This window comes from Leptidea sinapis, chromosome 2 (genome assembly GCF_905404315.1).
Source record: "Leptidea sinapis chromosome 2, ilLepSina1.1, whole genome shotgun sequence".
Taxonomy (NCBI): Eukaryota; Metazoa; Arthropoda; class Insecta; order Lepidoptera; family Pieridae; genus Leptidea; species Leptidea sinapis.
This window is the reverse complement of record NC_066266.1, coordinates 22,346,347-22,368,054: the sequence shown is the minus strand read 5'-3', so window position 1 is coordinate 22,368,054 and position 21,708 is coordinate 22,346,347.

The window sequence follows — 21,708 nt, the reverse complement described above, 5'->3', positions numbered from 1 at the left end:
GGGCATCCGATCGAAGATCAGAAGGTTCAGAGCGGTTGCAAGCAGTGAGTCAGTCAGTGCTGGACGTACATTACTCGGTGTTACTACTACTACTCGCCTGTTTAGTACGTTTACAATCTTATACAATTCAACAAGCTAAGTACAATTCTCAACAGAACTACAACAGTAAAATATATAGGTGTTTTTTACTACAGCGATTTCTTAAACTGATAGCTTTATTTAAATATATTCGGCATGCTGCAGATCCTAAACAAATAAAGATTATTTACCATGCCTTGTGCGAATCTCTAGTTTCTTACTGTACTGACACGTGGGGAGGTGCTGCAAAAACTCAATAGATAATAGTTAAAAGAACTCAAAGGTGAGTCAATTCCGTTCATTCTTGTATTCTACCTCTGCTTTATATCAAGACAGTAATGTACTAACTGTGAGGCAACTCTTCATTCAGAGATTAATGTTACGATTTTAATTCATTCTTCATCAATAAATTCCCATGTAGATTAAAAAAATAAATAAAGAGCTAAAATAACATACAGTTAACTATCAAAAAGTTTGAATTACAGTGGTAAATGGTATTTAATGTATACCTTTACTTCTTAAATGAAACCATTGTATTCAAAAGTTATATTAATATTATAAAGTTACCGTGTTATAAAAGCTACAGGAATTTCACTGAGACCTTTGAGTAATATTTTGAACGAAACAAAAAAAAACAGAATCCATCAATGCAATTTTCAACACCCAAAAATCAAAATCTTAAAGTAGGTCTCGGCTGGGACTTTATGATTCGACTATTGTGTTATTCGAAATATACAATTTTCAATTGATGCTCATAGAAATCCCGACTGTAAATATTTTTGAGAAAAAGTTAATCGAAGCTATTAATTTCAAAGCCTGTGCAGAGATTATAAGGCTCATCTTGAAACAAATGGGGTATAGGTTTCTGAAACATGATACCAACAGATGTTTACTTATCGAAAAACAAGATATTCGTTTAAAAAGGATCAAATATCTGAGAGAAAAACAACACCTGAGGGATGCTGGTATAAACATAGTGTTTATAGACGAGTCATACGTGTGTCAACGCATACTTAAGTTAAAACTTGGCAATAAAACAGCGTAAAAGGTATTAAACAACCTAATTCCAAAGGAGAGCGAAAAATTATTGTACATGCAGGCAATCAAACAGGCTTCGTCCCAGGGGCTGTACATGATAACATAAATGTGTCGACTCAGACGGTCACTATTAAAAATAAATAAAGGCGGGATGTTATCAAACTTGGCTACGCAATGAATTGATTACGAACTTGCCTCCTAATACTGTGTTGGTAATTGATAACGCCCCTAATCATAATAAGCTGTCTGTGAAAGCACCAAACTCAAACACACCCAAACCGCAAATGATACCCTGGTTACAAACACAATATTCCAACACAATGACCTAAACAAGCTGAAACCCGAATTGTATGAAATTATAAAAAGACAAAAAATACACCGAATTTGCCTGGACCGTATTATGGAGAAAAATAGGCATAAAATTGTCTGACTGCCATCATATCGTCCCGATTTTAACCCCATCAAAATCATTTGGTGGACCCAACAGTGGAGTAAAATAACGCGAAGCAAAAAAAATACTGCACAAATGTCACGTCAGTTAAAGATGCTATAATGGAAAAAAAATAAAACAGGACATAGGATAATGGGTTGGGACGACTGTCTACTTAGCAATCCTATGGATGAAGCGATAGAATTATTTTACAAAAGTTTTCATGACATTATAAATAAATATATTCCCCGCAAATTTTATTCCCCCACTAACTTGCCACCATAGTATACAGCACCTTTAAAAAGATACTCAAAGAAAATTTCAGATTCCTTCGGATAAACAATATATACAGAAATACATCAGATTTCGAAACATTTTCTATACTTCGTGAAAGAGCGAAGCTTTTAGAAGACCAATTTTATAGAAACTATATCGAAAGATGCGAGGAAATAATAACAAAAAATCCCAAATTATTGAAGTGAAGACCTTAGACTTGAAGTGTTGCCTGGGAAGATAAGGAGTCCTCATGTCCTCATCCCCATAATACTAAAGAATGTAGCGAAAGGCACCATTATAGACACGGATTGCTGGCGAGCATACGATTGCTTAGCTGAGTATGGGTACATCCACAAAAAAGTGAAAATAGTGACCCTGATAATCCATTTGTGGCTGGAGGTGATACCCATACTCAGCGTATTCAAAGTGGCGAGAACTACCATACAGAAAATTTTGAAGATTTAATTATGGTATATTTGTGGAAGAATAACATTAATAAAGACAGTTTGTCGGCATTCAGTCACTGCACTGAGCGCACGCGTCATCGGATAGCTAATATTTCGCGAGTTAATATTATACAGAAATAAAGTTTCTATACTCAATTAAGTGTTTTTGAATAGTTAATTAACCTTTGTCTGTTTCTGACTACAGAAACATGAATCCCCAATGGAGAAAAACCCCGAGTTATGCCAGTGTTACACAAATTACTAACTTTCCAAAAAACGATCAAGCGGTTATTATTGATGCAATAGAAAACGCTCAAATTAAAGAATGTGCACAAGCATTAGGTAAAGTGATTGACCCGACACAAATTCGGTTCCTATCAAGAATTTCCAACAACAGAATATGCGTCTACCCATCTTCCAAATCAATTGCAGATGAATTAGTGGACAGTCAAAAATGTGTGACATTACAAAATCATCAACTACCCATCCGCCGTTTAATAAACCGAAACAAACGTGTTATACGTTCGTATATCTGTCGAATTATTCCTCACAAAGAAATAGAAAAAAAAATTGGAAGAAATACCGATTAAACTTATGTCACCAATATCGTTTCTCCGTGCTGGCATTAACTTGTCCGTATCGGCGCTGTCTGCCTAAAAACTTCGCGTCAGATATAGCGTTTATGCGTATGAAGTAATGCAAATGGCCGCCTGAGAAATAGGAAGTCGACGAGAAGGGTTGAGTTTTTTTTGTACATTTTATTATCCGCAAGATTTGTATTACTACTTTGGCCATAGTATTTACATGACATACCATACCAGAAATAAGAAAAAATATTCAAGAGTGCACTGAAAAAGTTAAGAGATAGTTTAACTTCAACAAAACTTGAACAAGTCCCATTTCTTAAAAAAAATTATTTGTAATATTAGTGTATATAAAGAAATATTTAATTATTTAAATCAAACACATGGAGTAAGTAGTCTGTGTGTAGTAAATATAAACAAGGTTCCATTAGAAAAAAAACTGCATTATAAGGAGCAATGGTGTACGAAACACGTCTCCAAATTGCCCACAGTTTATTTATTAAAACATTGCTAGTTAATAATTTAACTTCACCACACTCAGTTAGGTCAAACTGCGCGCAAGACAATAAGGCATTATCCAAACATTTAAAAACCTTGCGAAATTAAATTAATTTTTTTTTTCTTTAATTAAAATAATTAAAGAAAAAGAAGAAAGCAAAGAAGTCACTGATAGTGTTAATGTGAATTCCGTAATAAACTGTTTCATGCAAATATCGGAAACAGAACCAGTTAAGAATAACACTACCAGTAAAGAGGCAAAAAATATTTTACTGGTTACATACTAAAAAAAAACCTCGGGACCTCCAGCTCAGTAGGCAGGATCACTAATCACTGGGCTATACGGGTCGTCAATGATGATGAAGATGATTGTAAGGTAAGATGGTATTATTATTATGTATTCCGATTGACGTTCGAAGTCCTTTATGACAAAGAGTGTATCGCTTTTTCTGTGAATAGCCGCTAGATATTGCTACTTTTCCGTCACGTGACTTCGTCGCCAGCGCTCCCAGTGATACTATCTGGAAATAAGGAGCACAGAACAGCCCCCATATTTGTCCTCATCAGCCTGGCGCAACTCTCTAATAAACTTGAAAATGTATGAAATTGTACTAAAAATAATGGCGGCAAACGCTGTCTCGTTCTAACATATATTCGACTCTTTTTAGTTTGTTTTGTTTTCAGTGTCATGTGACATGTCATTCATTCAAAATAAAAGTGACTTAACAATTTTTGTTACGAATTGACATTTTCTTATACTTTTTTCGTGTATTATTTAGCGTAATTTGCTTGATTATTTAAAGAATAAATGCGTAAGACATTTCTAAGCAATGTAATAAAAAGTTCTAAAATATGTGGTTTAAAATCTGGCCGGTCAGATAGGAGTAAGAGAATTTTCATGACTAAATTCTTATTACTATCGCAATTTCTTGTAAAATTAACTATACGCGCCCCTCTCGCGCGATTTTAACTATTTGAAGCAGTGTAAGTTAATAAGAGTGTTTGTTCTGTGTCGCAGAACATGAAGAGGGGCTGCCCTAGCCCCGGTGAGCAACCCTCAGCGAAGATGATCGTCGAGATGGAATTCGACAGCCCGGCTTCGCCACCGGAGCTCGAATCCAGACAGCGGCTGCACGGTCGGCGGCCTGCCTGACTGGATCGCCGTGACGCGACGACGTGCGGCTAAGCCACGCCCGGACAGCGGGTGCCCCAAGCCGTTGGCGACGGCCAACGTTTTCAAGCTGCTCCCGGTACAGGAGACGGCTCAGGTAACGGCCAAACCCTCACAGGTGAGGCCGACTCCAATTATTATCTCTAAGGAGAATTTTGATTTTGAGAAATGCCGCGCGGCGCTTCTTGCCGCCAGAATCCAAAATTTAACTTCAACATCCAGCCACATATGGCACAACTCTCTTGCAAGACTAAGGCCGATAAAGAATCGGCCTTAGCTGCGCTCAAGGGTGTGGAGCTCTTACAGTTCCACACATATACCGATAAAGACAACAGAGCCCACATCTCTGTCGTCCAAGGTTTATATTATAGCTCCACAGAAGAGCTAGGCAAGGCACTGCAGGAACTGGGGTTCAAACCCATCAAGGTTGTCGCCTTCAAGGGCGGCGCACTGGTACCGAGGTACCAAGTGACGCTCCCGAAGAGCACTGGCATCAGTGCGTTTAGAAAAATAAAATATATTTGTCACCAATCGGTGCGAATATTTAAATAAAGGGTGTCCAGCGGGAATTTTTCAACTTTAAATAAACGTTACTCATTTGTTAGCGGGGTTAGGGCTGCGGAGGGGGTGACGTTAGAAGCGACGTTTCTGCGGATTTGTCAGTCGCCATGAGTCATTGGTCGGGCGCGCACCGCGCGTATGCGGTGGAACAATATTTGTTGAACGGCAATTCGCCTATTCGAGCGCGTCGTGCTTTTTGTTTGCATTACAACATTCGGCGATTAAGCGATGGTCCGAGTACGCAGCTTATCAGAACGTGGGTGCAAAGATTTCGAGAAGAAGGGACAATGATCAATAGGCCGCCACCAGGACCGTCTACGTCGGCAGCAACACCAGAACGAGTGGCACAGGTGCGTCAAGAAATTCTTAGAAATCCAAGGAAATCAGTAAGAAAGATTGCCGCCTCTACAGGCATTAAGAAGTCAACTGTGCATACGATTTTGAAAAAAAAACTAAAGCTTCATCCCTATAAAATGCAAATTGTCCAAAAATTGAATGAGAACGATTATGTTTCAAGAGAAAGGTACGCCAGAACGGCTTTGCAACGATTTCGAACCCCCAGAACACTTGGAAACATATTGTTCAGCGATGAGGCACATTTTCACATCGGGGGTTACGTAAACAAGCAAAATATGCGTTACTGGAATCCCAACAACCCAAGAGAACGTCATCAGAAAAGTTTGCACTGCCCGAAAACCACAGTATGGTGCGCCATCTCAGCTCAAGGAATAATCGGACCGTATTTTTTTAATCAGGGGGAAACTGTGGATACCTCTGTATACTGCCGCATGATTGATGAGTTTTTAGTGCCGCAATTGCAAGTTTTTCCAGGACGCAACAATAGGACACATTTCCAGCAAGATGGGGCAACCCCGCACACTTCCAGGGTGTCCATGTCGAAGTTAAGGGACATTTTCCCTGGAAAATTAATAAGCAAGTACGGAGACATAGCCTGGCCACCACGATCGCCTGACTTGACGCCCTGTGATTTTTTCTTGTGGGGATACCTCAAGTCCAAAGTTTACTGTAATAATCCCCGCACCATATCTGCCCTACAAGAAAATATCCGGCGTGAAATTGATGCAATCCCCCAAGCACTGTGTTCGCGCGTATTCGCCAATATGAGGGTTCGCTTACAAGAGTGTGTTACGCGAAATGGACGTCACTTGGAGGACATTATTTTTAAAAAATAAAATCCGCAGAAACGTGCTTTGTTTTAAAAATATAATAAATATTTTGAGTTTAATAATATGTTTTTTATTTAAGTTTAAAAAACAAAATTTTCCGCTGGACACCCTTTACAAACCGAATAATATATTTATTATTCGGTTTGTTCCATGTGTTCCAGGTGCCAGACATTAGGACATGCAGAACGGAACTGTAACCGGGCGCCCGCGGCGTCAAGTGCACGGGAGCCCACATTACAGCGGAGTGCGACCGGAAGGAGGATGCTCCAGTCCGGTGCTGCAACTGCGGCGGACAGCACGCGGCCTCGTACCGCCTGTGCCCCCAACGCCGCATCTATCTTGCGGCCGTCGAGGAGCGCCAGGAGCGCTTCCAGACCAGCCAAAGCGCACCACCCCAGCCCCGCCTGTTCAAATCGAACATGGCAAACTCCAAAAGTAAATTATTTTGCTTAATTTAAACGATTTTACCCTGTAAATGCTTACGATATCGGTTCGATTGTATTTGCACTGTGATTTGTGTTGTTTATTGCTTAGTTAGTGATTGTTTCCCTGTATTTCAGTCTGTTTTATCCTCAAGGTTAGATCAGTTTTATATTTTGTCTGAATTTGTACCTGTGGACAAAAATATGATGTGCCTGTGGACTGTCCACAGGTACAAGTGTCATAATATTTACTTACAAAATCTGATCAGCAATTTTGTTATTTTTTCAGTGCCTCGAAGTAAAACTGGTTTAAAAAGAAAGGGAATATGTCCTGATACACTAACAGCAGCCGTAACAGAAGCAAGAAGTGGCATATCGATAAGAAATGTAGCTGAAAAATATGATCTACCAAAGTCAACCGTTTTTAAATACTTGAAGTTACATAAAAGTAATGATATGAAGAATGGCATTCAGCTATTGAAGAATGATGTAAGAAATGTATTTGATCGGGTAGAAGAAATTTTGCAAATACTTAAGAAAAGCTGCACTCCTACACATGGGCTTAAATACAAGACAATGTAGAGTGTGTAAACAAATGTGCCTGCTAACTGGGAAGAGAATAGAATGGCAGGAATTGGGTGGCTCCGTAATTTTCGACTTCGTTTCCCGGAATTATCTCTTCGCAAACCAAAACCAACGAGCACAGCAAGAGGAACTATCTTTAATAGGGCAAACATGGATGATTTCTTCAACAACTTGTATTCGCTTCACTCATTATGATAATAAGTGTGTCATAAAACTTCTCAATAACAATGGATTAATTCATGACTTACTTAAGTTAGCCAGTGATTCATAGTACTTTAATCAAGTCATATTGTGAATATATATTGTAACAAGCGTAATTATTTTCAATTAATACGTATTGGATGTTATTGTCGCAATTTATTTTAGTAATTGTAGCAGTTATACATTGTCTTAACGAGATTTATGTTATTACGAGGGGTGGCTGATATAAAATCTACTTTGTTAAAGAAAGTTTTGAAAATCGAACTGGCCACTGCAAAATCATATTCTATATTTATTCCATTTTCAAAATTATGACGCTTATGTTTTTTCGCTTGCTTGTGTTTTTTTGGCGCGGCTTTGATTTCACCATGTCGAAAGAAAATTGTAAAATGATGAAATTTGAGCATCGAGCAGTGATTAAATTCCTAAGTAAAGAAGGAAATACGCCTACGCAGATCAGAGAGCGCATGTTAAAGGTGTTTGGTATTCTGAATTCGTCATAAAGTTTTGGTCGAAACAATTTAAACATTGCCGTGAGAGCCTGGAAGACGAACCACGTAGTGGAAGGCCAATTTCTGCTGTTACCGCAGATAATGTTGAAAAGGTGAAGAACCTGATTCTTGCAGATCGGCGAATCAAGCAGTGGGAGATAGCCAGAGATGTGGGCATTAGCAAGGAACGAGTTCATGAAATTATTCACGAACATTTGGGCATTGGGTCCCTAGAATGTTGACCCCCTTTGACAAACAAAGGCGAGTAGAATGTTGTCAGGCATTTCTAGACCTGGTCAAAGGTAAAGAAGAAGAGACTATCTCTCGAATTGTGACCTGTGATGAAACTTGGATTCGCCAGTGGGATCCGGAAAGCAAACAAGAGTCAATGCAATGGAAATTTAAAGGAGAAAAGCCGCCAAGGAAGTTCAAGGTTCGGCCGTCGGCTGGAAAACTAATGGCCACCGTATTTTGGGATGTCGAAGGGATTTTGATGATAGATTATTTGCCTAAAAATACAACAATGAATGCTGAATGTTATGCAAACTTGCTTGACCAGCTTCGTGAACAAATCAAAGAAAAGCGGAGAGGTAAACTCAGCAAAGGTGTTCTGATTTTACAAGACAATGCTCCTGTACACACAGCCTTAACGGCGAGGTCAGCCCTGAGCAAAAACGGCTTCACAGAAATTAACCATCCACCTTATAGTCCAGATCTGGCTCCCTGTGACTATTTCTTATTCAAAGATTTAAAGAAAAAATTGAGGGGTCGCAGATTTTCGACGGACGAAGAAATGAAGGAGGCTGTGACTGACCATTTTGACGAGCAAAATAAAAATTACTATTATAACGGCATGATGTCACTTATTTGCAAATGTCATAAGTGTATTTCACTTGCAGGAGACTATATAGAAAAATAAAAAAAACTAGCCATCAAAGTCTTTTCTTTCATAGTTAGGTAGATTACTTATCAGCCTCCCCTCGTATGTTTGTTAAAACTTTAATAGGCGTTCCTTCTTTTTCCTAGCCTCAAAGTTGTTTAGCCATTCTCATGTTTAATATTCAAACGTAAATCTCTGTACATTTCTGTTGTATTATCATTTATTTATAAAGAATTTTGAAATGAAAATGAATGAATCAAGTCATATTTATAATAATGTACCTTCCTAAATTAAGTTATGTGAATGTATTTTACCTATCTGTATTTGTGTACGTACCATGTTCTATACATAATTATGTTCATGTACTTTTCAGCTTTTCTAATTACGTTTATATTTTACTGATCAATTCTATTTTGTTACTTGTTTCATGTGATTTTTTTGTTGTTTTTATTTGTTATTAAGTGCCTTATGCACATGATTTAACTAAGTTTTTTGTTGTTTTTTGTTATAAGAACCGATCATTATAATGATGGATCCTTTGGTGGTCGGTATGTCTAAGTGTATTGCAACTTATATAGGTAGCCGCTATAGGTACGTAGTTATAACTTATGTGTATATACCCTATGAAAAGTACAGACCTCTAGCATTCATTATTAAAAATTAGTCACAAATAAATTCTCAAAGTGTCAACACGTCGTTTTACTGTGCTATAATCTATACAAGCAATAAACAACCTTATCGCCGTAATCAACCCGCTTCTGTTGCTTCCACCTGCAGCAAGGTCGAACGGAGGCGGAAGGAACTGCTGCTGCGGAGCCATTTGGAGGAAGCACGAGCAGAGGAAAGGATTGCAAAGGCAGCGGCCGAGTTGCCGCGGATTGAGTTGGAGATGCTTCAACTGAACGTCGACTACGCGAGTCAGTCAACGATCGAAGATTCCCAAGGAAAAGAAGAAGTGCAACGATGGATTCAATCGACGACCAACATGACGCCTGGTGGGCATCCGAACGAGACTTCGCCCGGAGGCGGGCAAGGGAAGGCGCCTGAGGAGTCTCACGAAACGGCCGTATAACCGAAACCAGCAGCGCAGCAAACTGAAGGAGCGAAGGAGCTCGTTCAGGCCATCCACAAAGCATCGAAGGGAGGGAGGAAGCCGTTGGCGACGTCCAACATTTTCAAGCCGCTCCCGGTAAACGAGACACCGGGAGCCCAGGTAACGGCCCAACCCTCACAGGTGATGCCTACCCCAATTGCTATATCTAAAATTAATTTTGATTTTGAGAAATGCCGCGCGGCGCTACTTGCCGCTGGAATCAAAAATTTCAATTTTAACATCCAGCCACATATGGCACAAATTTCCTGCAAAACAAAGGCCGATAGAGAATCGGCCCTAGCAGCGCTCAAGGGTGTGGAACGTTCACAGTTCCAAACATACACCGATAAGGACGACAGAGTAGTGCACTGCAGGAACTGGGGTTCAAACCCACCAAGTTTGTCGCCTTCAAGGGCGACACACTGGTACTGAGATACCAAGTGACTCTACCGAAGAGCACTGACATCGGTGCCTTCAGGAAAATAAAATATATTTGTCACTAATTGGTGCGAATATACAAAATATAACAAGTACGGCACTATGTGTTCCAGGTGCCAGACATTCGGGCATGCAGAACGGAACTGCAACCGGGCTGCCCGCTGCGTCAAGTGGACCGGAGCCCACATCACAGCGGAGTGCAACCGGAGGGAGGGCACCCCGGTCCGGTGCTGCAACTGCGGCGGAGAGCACGCGGCATCGTACCGCGAGTGCCCCCCCCAGTGACGCATCTACCTTGCGGCTGTCAGGGAGCGCCAAGAGCGCTTTCAGACCCGCCAAAGCGCACCACCCCAGCCACGCCTGTTCAAATCGAACATGGCAAACTCCAAAAGTAAGTTATTTTGCTTAATTTAAACGATTTTACCCTGTAAATGCTTACGATATCGGTTCGATTGTATTTGCAGTGTGATTTGTGTTGTTTATTGCTTAGTTAGTGATTGTTTCCCTGTATTTCAGTCTGTTTTATCCTCAAGGTTAGATCAGTTTTATATTTTGTCTGAATTTGTACCTGTGGACAAAAATATGATGTGCCTGTGGACTGTCCACAGGTACAAAAGTGTCATAATATTTACTTACAAAATCTGATCAGCAATTTTGTTATTTTTTCAGTGCCCTGATACACTAACAGCAGCCGTAACAGAAGCAAGAAGTGGCATATCGATAAGAAAAGTAGCTGAAAAATATGATCTACCAAAGTCAACCGTTTTTAAATACTTGAGGTTACATAAAAGTAATGATATGAAGAATGGCATTCAGCTATTGAAGAATGATGTAAGAAATGTATTTGATCGGGTAGAAGAAATTTTGCAAATACTTAAGAAAAGCTGCACTCCTACACATGGGCTTAAATACAAGACAGTGTAGAGTGTGTAAACAAATGTGCCTGCTAACTGGGAAGAGAATAGAATGGCAGGAATTGGGTGGCTCCGTAATTTTCGACTTCGTTTCCCGGAATTATCTCTTCGCAAACCAGAACCAACGAGCACAGCAAGAGGAACTATCTTTAATAGGGCAAACATGGATGATTTCTTCAACAACTTGTATTCGCTTCACTCATTATGATAATAAGTGTGTCATAAAACTTCTCAATAACAATGGATTAATTCATGACTTAGTCATATTGTGAATATATATTGTAACAAGCGTAATTATTTTCAATTAATACGTATTGGATGTTATTGTCGCAATTTATTTTAGTAATTGTAGCAGTTATACATTGTCTTAACGAGATTTATGTTATTACGAGGGGTGGCTGATATAAAATCTACTTAGTTAAAGAAAGTTTTGAAAATCGAACTGGCCACTGCAAAATCATATTCTATATTTATTCCATTTTCAAAATTATGACTCTTATGTTTTTTCGCTTGCTTTTGTTTTTTTGGCGCGGCTTTGATTTCACCATGTCGAAAGAAAATTGTAAAATGATGAAATTTGAGCATCGAGCAGTGATTAAATTCCTAAGTAAAGAAGGAAATACGCCTACGCAGATCAGAGAGCGCATGTTAAAGGTGTTTGGTGATTCAAGTCCTTCTGAATTCGTCATAAAGTTTTGGTCGAAGCAATTTAAACATTGCCGTGAGAGCCTGGAAGACGACCCACGTAGTGGAAGGCCAATTTCTGCTGTTACCGCAGATAATGTTGAAAAGGTGAAGAATCTGATTCTTGCAGATCGGCGAATCAAGCAGTGGGAGATAGCCAGAGATGTGGGCATTAGCAAGGAACGAGTTCATGAAATTATTCACGAACATTTGGGCATTGGGTCTCTAGAATGTTGACCCCCTTTGACAAACAAAGGCGAGTAGAATGTTGTCAGGCATTTCTAGACCTGGTCAAAGGTAAAGAAGAAGAGACTATCTCTCGAATTGTGACCTGTGATGAAACTTGGATTCGCCAGTGGGATCCGGAAAGCAAACAAGAGTCAATGCAATGGAAATTTAAAGGAGAAAAGCCGCCAAGGAAGTTCAAGGTTCGGCCGTCGGCTGGAAAACTAATGGCCACCGTATTTTGGGATGTCGAAGGGATTTTGATGATAGATTATTTGCCTAAAAATACAACAATGAATGCTGAATGTTATGCAAACTTGCTTGACCAGCTTCGTGAACAAATCAAAGAAAAGCGGAGAGGCAAACTCAGCAAAGGTGTTCTGATTTTACAAGACAATGCTCCTGTACACACAGCCTTAACGGCGAGGTCAGCCCTGAGCAAAAACGGCTTCACAGAAATTAACCATCCACCTTATAGTCCAGATCTGGCTCCCTGTGACTATTTCTTATTCAAAGATTTAAAGAAAAAATTGAGGGGTCGCAGATTTTCGACGGACGAAGAAATGAAGGAGGCTGTGACTGACCATTTTGACGAGCAAAATAAAAATTACTATTATAACGGCATGATGTCACTTATTTGCAAATGTCATAAGTGTATTTCACTTGCAGGAGACTATATAGAAAAATAAAAAAAAACTAGCCATCAAAGTCTTTTCTTTCATAGTTAGGTAGATTACTTATCAGCCTCCCCTCGTATGTTTGATAAAACTTTAATAGGCGTTCCTTCTTTTTCCAAGCCTCAAAGTTGTTTAGCCATTCTCATGTTTAATATTCAAACGTAAATCTCTGTACATTTCTGTTGTATTATCATTTATTTATAAAGAATTTTGAAATGAAAATGAATGAATCAAGTCATATTTATAATAATGTACCTTCCTAAATTAAGTTATGTGAATGTATTTTACCTATCTGTATTTGTGTACGTACCATGTTCTATACATAATTATGTTCATGTACTTTTCAGCTTTTCTAATTACGTTTATATTTTACTGATCAATTCTATTTTGTTACTTGTTTCATGTGATTTTTTTGTTGTTTTTATTTGTTATTAAGTGCCTTATGCACATGATTTAACTAAGTTTTTTGTTGTTTTTTGTTATAAGAACCGATCATTATAATGATGGATCCTTTGGTGGTCGGTATGTCTAAGTGTATTGCAACTTATATAGGTAGCCGCTATAGGTACGTAGTTATAACTTATGTGCATATACCCTATGAAAAGTACAGACCTCTAGCATTCATTATTAAAAATTAGTCACAAATAAATTCTCAAAGTGTCAACATGTCGTTTTACTGTGCTATAATCTATACAAGCAATAAACAACCTTATCGCCGTAATCAACCCGCTTCTGTTGCTTCCACCTGCAGCAAGGTCGAACGGAGGCGGAAGGAACTGCTGCTGCGGAGCCATTTGGAGGAAGCACGAGCAGAGGAAAGGATTGCAAAGGCAGCGGCCGAGTTGCCGCGGATTGAGTTGGAGATGCTTCAACTGAACGTCGACTACGCGAGTCAGTCAACGATCGAAGATCCCCAAGGAAAAGAAGAAGTGCAACGATGGATTCAATCGACGACCAACATGACGCCTGGTGGGCATCCGATCGAGACTTCGCCCGGAGGCGGGCAAGGGAAGGCGCCTGAGGAGTCTCACGAAGCGGCCGTATAACCGAAACCAGCAGCGCAGCAAACTGAAGGAGCGAAGGAGCTCGTTCAGGCCATCCACAAAGCATCGAAGGGAGGGAGGAAGCCGTTGGCGACGTCCAACATTTTCAAGCCGCTCCCGGTAAACGAGACACCGGGAGCCCAGGTAACGGCCCAACCCTCACAGGTGAGGCCTACTCCAATTACTATATCTAAAATTTATTTTGATTTTGAGAAATGCCGCGCGGCGCTTCTTGCCGCTGATAAGGACGACAGAGTAGTGCACTGCAGGAACTGGGGTTCAAACCCACCAAGTTTGTCGCCTTCGAGGGCGACACACTGGTACTGAGATACCAAGTGACGCTACCGAAGAGCACTGACATCGGTGCCTTCAGGAAAATAAAATATATTTGTCACTAATTGGTGCGAATATACAAAATATAATAAGTACGGCACTATGTGTTCCAGGTGCCAGACATTCGGGCATGCAGAACGGAACTGCAACCGGGCTGCCCGCTGCGTCAAGTGGACCGGAGCCCACATCACAGCGGAGTGCAACCGGAGGGAGGGCACCCCGGTCCGGTGCTGCAACTGCGGCGGAGAGCACGCGGCATCGTACCGCGAGTGCCCCCCCAGTGACGCATCTACCTTGCGGCTGTCAGGGAGCGCCAAGAGCGCTTTCAGACCCGCCAAAGCGCACCACCCCAGCCACGCCTGTTCAAATCGAACATGGCAAACTCCAAAAGTAAGTTATTTTGCTTAATTTAAACGATTTTACCCTGTAAATGCTTACGATATCGGTTCGATTGTATTTGCAGTGTGATTTGTGTTGTTTATTGCTTAGTTAGTGATTGTTTCCCTGTATTTCAGTCTGTTTTATCCTCAAGGTTAGATCAGTTTTATATTTTGTCTGAATTTGTACCTGTGGACAAAAATATGATGTGCCTGTGGACTGTCCACAGGTACAAAAGTGTCATAATATTTACTTACAAAATCTGATCAGCAATTTTGTTATTTTTTCAGTGCCCTGATACACTAACAGCAGCCGTAACAGAAGCAAGAAGTGGCATATCGATAAGAAAAGTAGCTGAAAAATATGATCTACCAAAGTCAACCGTTTTTAAATACTTGAAGTTACATAAAAGTAATGATATGAAGAATGGCATTCAGCTATTGAAGAATGATGTAAGAAATGTATTTGATCGGGTAGAAGAAATTTTGCAAATACTTAAGAAAAGCTGCACTCCTACACATGGGCTTAAATACAAGACAGTGTAGAGTGTGTAAACAAATGTGCCTGCTAACTGGGAAGAGAATAGAATGGCAGGAATTGGGTGGCTCCGTAATTTTCGACTTCGTTTCCCGGAATTATCTCTTCGCAAACCAGAACCAACGAGCACAGCAAGAGGAACTATCTTTAATAGGGCAAACATGGATGATTTCTTCAACAACTTGTATTCGCTTCACTCATTATGATAATAAGTGTGTCATAAAACTTCTCAATAACAATGGATTAATTCATGACTTAGTCATATTGTGAATATATATTGTAACAAGCGTAATTATTTTCAATTAATACGTATTGGATGTTATTGTCGCAATTTATTTTAGTAATTGTAGCAGTTATACATTGTCTTAACGAGATTTATGTTATTACGAGGGGTGGCTGATATAAAATCTACTTTGTTAAAGAAAGTTTTGAAAATCGAACTGGCCACTGCAAAATCATATTCTATATTTATTCCATTTTCAAAATTATGACGCTTATGTTTTTTCGCTTGCTTTTGTTTTTTTGGCGCGGCTTTGATTTCACCATGTCGAAAGAAAATTGTAAAATGATGAAATTTGAGCATCGAGCAGTGATTAAATTCCTAAGTAAAGAAGGAAATACGCCTACGCAGATCAGAGAGCGCATGTTAAAGGTGTTTGGTATTCTGAATTCGTCATAAAGTTTTGGTCGAAACAATTTAAACATTGCCGTGAGAGCCTGGAAGACGACCCACGTAGTGGAAGGCCAATTTCTGCTGTTACCGCAGATAATGTTGAAAAGGTGAAGAACCTGATTCTTGCAGATCGGCGAATCAAGCAGTGGGAGATAGCCAGAGATGTGGGCATTAGCAAGGAACGAGTTCATGAAATTATTCACGAACATTTGGGCATTGGGTCCCTAGAATGTTGACCCCCTTTGACAAACAAAGGCGAGTAGAATGTTGTCAGGCATTTCTAGACCTGGTCAAAGGTAAAGAAGAAGAGACTATCTCTCGAATTGTGACCTGTGATGAAACTTGGATTCGCCAGTGGGATCCGGAAAGCAAACAAGAGTCAATGCAATGGAAATTTAAAGGAGAAAAGCCGCCAAGGAAGTTCAAGGTTCGGCCGTCGGCTGGAAAACTAATGGCCACCGTATTTTGGGATGTCGAAGGGATTTTGATGATAGATTATTTGCCTAAAAATACAACAATGAATGCTGAATGTTATGCAAACTTGCTTGACCAGCTTCGTGAACAAATCAAAGAAAAGCGGAGAGGCAAACTCAGCAAAGGTGTTCTGATTTTACAAGACAATGCTCCTGTACACACAGCCTTAACGGCGAGGTCAGCCCTGAGCAAAAACGGCTTCACAGAAATTAACCATCCACCTTATAGTCCAGATCTGGCTCCCTGTGACTATTTCTTATTCAAAGATTTAAAGAAAAAATTGAGGGGTCGCAGATTTTCGACGGACGAAGAAAATGAAGGAGGCTGTGACTGACCATTTTGACGAGCAAAATAAAAATTACTATTATAACGGCATGATGTCACTTATTTGCAAATGTCATAAGTGTATTTCACTTGCAGGAGACTATATAGAAAAATAAAAAAAAACTAGCCATCAAAGTCTTTTCTTTCATAGTTAGGTAGATTACTTATCAGCCTCCCCTCGTATGTTTGTTAAAACTTTAATAGGCGTTCCTTCTTTTTCCTAGCCTCAAAGTTGTTTAGCCATTCTCATGTTTAATATTCAAACGTAAATCTCTGTACATTTCTGTTGTATTATCATTTATTTATAAAGAATTTTGAAATGAAAATGAATGAATCAAGTCATATTTATAATAATGTACCTTCCTAAATTAAGTTATGTGAATGTATTTTACCTATCTGTATTTGTGTACGTACCATGTTCTATACATAATTATGTTCATGTACTTTTCAGCTTTTCTAATAACGTTTATATTTTACTGATCAATTCTATTTTGTTACTTGTTTCATGTGATTTTTTTGTTGTTTTTATTTGTTATTAAGTGCCTTATGCACATGATTTAACTAAGTTTTTTGTTGTTTTTTGTTATAAGAACCGATCATTATAATGATGGATCCTTTGGTGGTCGGTATGTCTAAGTGTATTGCAACTTATATAGGTAGCCGCTATAGGTACGTAGTTATAACTTATGTGTATATACCCTATGAAAAGTACAGACCTCTAGCATTCATTATTAAAAATTAGTCACAAATAAATTCTCAAAGTGTCAACACGTCGTTTTACTGTGCTATAATCTATACAAGCAATAAACAACCTTATCGCCGTAATCAACCCGCTTCTGTTGCTTCCACCTGCAGCAAGGTCGAACGGAGGCGGAAGGAACTGCTGCTGCGGAGCCATTTGGAGGAAGCACGAGCAGAGGAAAGGATTGCAAAGGCAGCGGCCGAGTTGCCGCGGATTGAGTTGGAGATGCTTCAACTGAACGTCGACTACGCGAGTCAGTCAACGATCGAAGATCCCCAAGGAAAAGAAGAAGTGCAACGATGGATTCAATCGACGACCAACATGACGCCTGGTGGGCATCCGATCGAGACTTCGCCCGGAGGCGGGCAAGGGAAGGCGCCTGAGGAGTCTCACAAACAAGTACGTACCATGTTCTATACATAATTATGTTCATGTACTTTTCAGCTTTTCTAATTACGTTTATATTTTACTGGTCAATTCTATTTTGTTACTTGTTTCATGTGATTTTTTTGGTTGTTTATATTTTACTGATCAATTCTATTTTGTTACTTGTTTCATGTGATTTTTTTGTTGTTTTTATTTGTTATTAAGTGCCTTATGCACATGATTTAACTAAGTTTTTTGTTATAAGAACCGATCATTATAATGATGGATCCTTTGGTGGTCGGTATGTCTAAGTGTATTGCAACTTATATAGGTAGCCGCTATAGGTACGTAGTTATAACTTATGTGTATATACCCTATGAAAAGTACAGACCTCTAGCATTCATTATTAAAAATTAGTCACAAATAAATTCTCAAAGTGTCAACACGTCGTTTTACTGTGCTATAATCTATACAAGCAATAAACAACCTTATCGCCGTAATCAACCCGCTTCTGTTGCTTCCACCTGCAGCAAGGTCGAACGGAGGCGGAAGGAACTGCTGCTGCGGAGCCATTTGGAGGAAGCACGAGCAGAGGAAAGGATTGCAAAGGCAGCGGCCGAGTTGCCGCGGATTGAGTTGGAGATGCTTCAACTGAACGTCGACTACGCGAGTCAGTCAACGATCGAAGATCCCCAAGGAAAAGAAGAAGTGCAACGATGGATTCAATCGACGACCAACATGACGCCTGGTGGGCATCCGATCGAGACTTCGCCCGGAGGCGGGCAAGGGAAGGCGCCTGAGGAGTCTCACAAACAAGTACGTACCATGTTCTATACATAATTATGTTCATGTACTTTTCAGCTTTTCTAATTACGTTTATATTTTACTGATCAATTCTATTTTGTTACTTGTTTCATGTGATTTTTTTGGTTGTTTTTATTTGTTATTAAGTGCCTTATGCACATGATTTAACTAAGTTTTTTGTTGTTTTTTGTTATAAGAACCGATCATTATAATGATGGATCCTGTGGTGGTCGGTATGTCTAAGTGTATTGCAACTTACATAGGTAGCCGCTATAGGTACGTAGTTATAACTTATGTGTATATACCCTATGAAAAGTACAGACCTCTAGCATTCATTATTAAAAATTAGTCACAAATAAATTCTCAAAGTGTCAACACGTCGTTTTACTGTGCTATAATCTATACAAGCAATAAACAACCTTATCGCCGTAATCAACCCGCTTCTGTTGCTTCCACCTGCAGCAAGGTCGAACGGAGGCGGAAGGAACTGCTGCTGCGGAGCCATTTGGAGGAAGCACGAGCAGAGGAAAGGATTGCAAAGGCAGCGGCCGAGTTGCCGCGGATTGAGTTGGAGATGCTTCAACTGAACGTCGACTACGCGAGTCAGTCAACGATCGAAGATCCCCAAGGAAAAGAAGAAGTGCAACGATGGATTCAATCGACCACCAACATGACGCCTGGTGGGCATCCGATCGAGACTTCGCCCGGAGGCCGGCAAGGGAAGGCGCCTGAGGAGTCTCACAAACAAGTACGTACCATGTTCTATACATAATTATGTTCATGTACTTTTCAGCTTTTCTAATTACGTTTATATTTTACTGATCAATTCTATTTTGTTACTTGTTTCATGTGATTTTTTTGTTGTTTTTATTTGTTATTAAGTGCCTTATGCACATGATTTAACTAAGTTTTTTGTTGTTTTTTGTTATAAGAACCGATCATTATAATGATGGATCCTTTGGTGGTCGGTATGTCTAAGTGTATTGCAACTTATATAGGTAGCCGCTATAGGTACGTAGTTATAACTTATGTGTATATACCCTATGAAAAGTACAGACCTCTAGCATTCATTATTAAAAATTAGTCACAAATAAATTCTCAAAGTGTCAACACATCGTTTTACTGTGCTATAATCTATACAAGCAATAAACAACCTTATCGCCGTAATCAACCCGCTTCTGTTGCTTCCACCTGCAGCAAGGTCGAACGGAGGCGGAAGGAACTGCTGCTGCGGAGCCATTTGGAGGAAGCACGAGCAGAGGAAAGGATTGCAAAGGCAGCGGCCGAGTTGCCGCGGATTGAGTTGGAGATGCTTCAACTGAACGTCGACTACGCGAGTCAGTCAACGATCGAAGATCCCCAAGGAAAAGAAGAAGTGCAACGATGGATTCAATCGACGACCAACATGACGCCTGGTGGGCATCCGATCGAGACTTCGCCCGGAGGCGGGCAAGGGAAGGCGCCTGAGGAGTCTCACGAAGCGGCCGTATAACCGAAACCAGCAGCGCAGCAAACTGAAGGAGCGAAGGAGCTCGTTCAGGCCATCCACAAAGCATCGAAGGGAGGGAGGAAGCCGTTGGCGACGTCCAACATTTTCAAGCCGCTCCCGGTAAACGAGACACCGGGAGCCCAGGTAACGGCCCAACCCTCACAGGTGAGGCCTACTCCAATTACTATATCTAAAATTTATTTTGATTTTGAGAAATGCCGCGCGGCGCTTCTTGCCGCTGATAAGGACGACAGAGTAGTGCACTGCAGGAACTGGGGTTCAAACCCACCAAGTTTGTCGCCTTCGAGGGCGACACACTGGTACTGAGATACCAAGTGACGCTACCGAAGAGCACTGACATCGGTGCCTTCAGGAAAATAAAATATATTTGTCACTAATTGGTGCGAATATACAAAATATAATAAGTACGGCACTATGTGTTCCAGGTGCCAGACATTCGGGCATGCAGAACGGAACTGCAACCGGGCTGCCCGCTGCGTCAAGTGGACCGGAGCCCACATCACAGCGGAGTGCAACCGGAGGGAGGGCACCCCGGTCCGGTGCTGCAACTGCGGCGGAGAGCACGCGGCATCGTACCGCGAGTGCCCCCCCAGTGACGCATCTACCTTGCGGCTGTCAGGGAGCGCCAAGAGCGCTTTCAGACCCGCCAAAGCGCACCACCCCAGCCACGCCTGTTCAAATCGAACATGGCAAACTCCAAAAGTAAGTTATTTTGCTTAATTTAAACGATTTTACCCTGTAAATGCTTACGATATCGGTTCGATTGTATTTGCAGTGTGATTTGTGTTGTTTATTGCTTAGTTAGTGATTGTTTCCCTGTATTTCAGTCTGTTTTATCCTCAAGGTTAGATCAGTTTTATATTTTGTCTGAATTTGTACCTGTGGACAAAAATATGATGTGCCTGTGGACTGTCCACAGGTACAAAAGTGTCATAATATTTACTTACAAAATCTGATCAGCAATTTTGTTATTTTTTCAGTGCCCTGATACACTAACAGCAGCCGTAACAGAAGCAAGAAGTGGCATATCGATAAGAAATGTAGCTGAAAAATATGATCTACCAAAGTCAACCGTTTTTAAATACTTGAAGTTACATAAAAGTAATGATATGAAGAATGGCATTCAGCTATTGAAGAATGATGTAAGAAATGTATTTGATCGGGTAGAAGAAATTTTGCAAATACTTAAGAAAAGTTGCACTCCTACACATGGGCTTAAATACAAGACAATGAAGAGTGTGTAAACAAATGTGCCTGCTAACTGGGAAGAGAATAGAATGGCAGGAATTGGGTGGCTCCGTAATTTTCGACTTCGTTTCCCGGAATTATCTCTTCGCAAACCAGAACCAACGAGCATAGCAAGAGGAACTATCTTTAATAGGGCAAACATGGATGATTTCTTCAACAACTTGTATTCGCTTCACTCATTATGATAATAAGTGTGTCATAAAACTTCTCAATAACAATGGATTAATTCATGACTTACTTAAGTTAGCCAGTGATTCATAGTACTTTAATCAAGTCATATTGTGAATATATATTGTAACAAGCGTAATTATTTTCAATTAATACGTATTGGATGTTATTGTCGCAATTTATTTTAGTAATTGTAGCAGTTATACATTGTCTTAACGAGATTTATGTT